Below are 1,211 nucleotides of genomic sequence, written 5' to 3'. Positions count from 1 at the left end.
TAGCCTGTTCTCTGTCACCTGTCACACTGCTGGTTGACCGCCTTCCTACCCCATCCTTAGTAACTGGGCTCTACCCTCAGAAAATACAAACCGCCATTCATCTAAGCTCGTCATCTCTCAAAGGTAAATCTGTGTTCATCAAACAGCCATATTAGAATCCAGAGGGTCACCATTGGATGTCACGTCAGCTGGAGAGCTGTATGACATGTGTAAGACAGGCATGATCAAGGAATTTCCTGTGTGTGGGTACACCCACCCACACATGCACCATCTGTGGCTTTCAATACATGAGGATCTTGACTGCAATTAGAATTGTCTGGGGAGCATCAGAAATATCCATGACTGAAGCCCCTGCCCCATAGAGTTGCCTTGCGCCCCCTCTCCTATAGCTGGGGAATGTCAGTGTTTCTGTCAGTAGGCAAACTTTCTTTTTATAGCTCAGGGGTCTCATGCAGTATTTGCCTTTTGATGATTGCCCTCCAGGTTCCACCCTGTTATTCGGGGTCTAGCGGATTCAGTAGGGTTCTTGGGCATTGTGCAGTCTTCCACTGTGCGTATTTACCTTGGCCTTTTATCCGCTCTTCCACTGATGGGCATATATAGATTGCTTCCATCTTTCTGTGCTAGTGGTGTTGTGATGCACATATAGATGAGTCCTTTTCAAATGTTGATTGCCAGAACCAGATGACCTCTTCGACTGTGTTAAATCCACTTATTGCTTCTAGATATTGAGTTATAGGAGACGTAGGAGGAACGCTGGTAGCGTAGTGGATTGTGCCTTTGACTGCTCACCCCAAAGTCTCCAGTTCAAAATCATCAGGTGCTCCTCAGGAAAAAGATGAGGCTGTCTGCGCCTGGACATCTCTCCAGCTTCAGAAACCCAGCAGGGCAGTCATCCTCTCCGCTGTAGGTAACTACGAGTCAGAATGGACCATGAGTGGTGGTTTAAAATGTTTTAAGTTTTATTGGGACATAATCCGCATATCATACAATTCAAGAGCTCCATCGTATCAAGAAGAGTTGCACAATCATTACCAAATCAAAGTTAGATCATTTTCCTCTTTTTTGTGCTCCTTGTTATTAGCTCCCATTACCCCATCCCCCAACCACCCCTGCCACACCCCCAAGAAACCTAAATCCAGTCGCTGCCTCTCTATAGAGTTACCCATCCTGGATTTCGTATACCGAAAAACATACACAAACAAAGAAAC

The sequence above is a fragment of the Echinops telfairi genome, unplaced genomic scaffold (genome assembly GCF_000313985.2).
Source record: "Echinops telfairi isolate 266 unplaced genomic scaffold, ASM31398v2 ScPeMD7_7400;HRSCAF=8409, whole genome shotgun sequence".
NCBI lineage: Eukaryota > Metazoa > Chordata > Mammalia > Afrosoricida > Tenrecidae > Echinops > Echinops telfairi.
The sequence above is the reverse complement of the archived record's forward strand: the minus strand, read 5'-3'. Positions refer to the sequence as shown.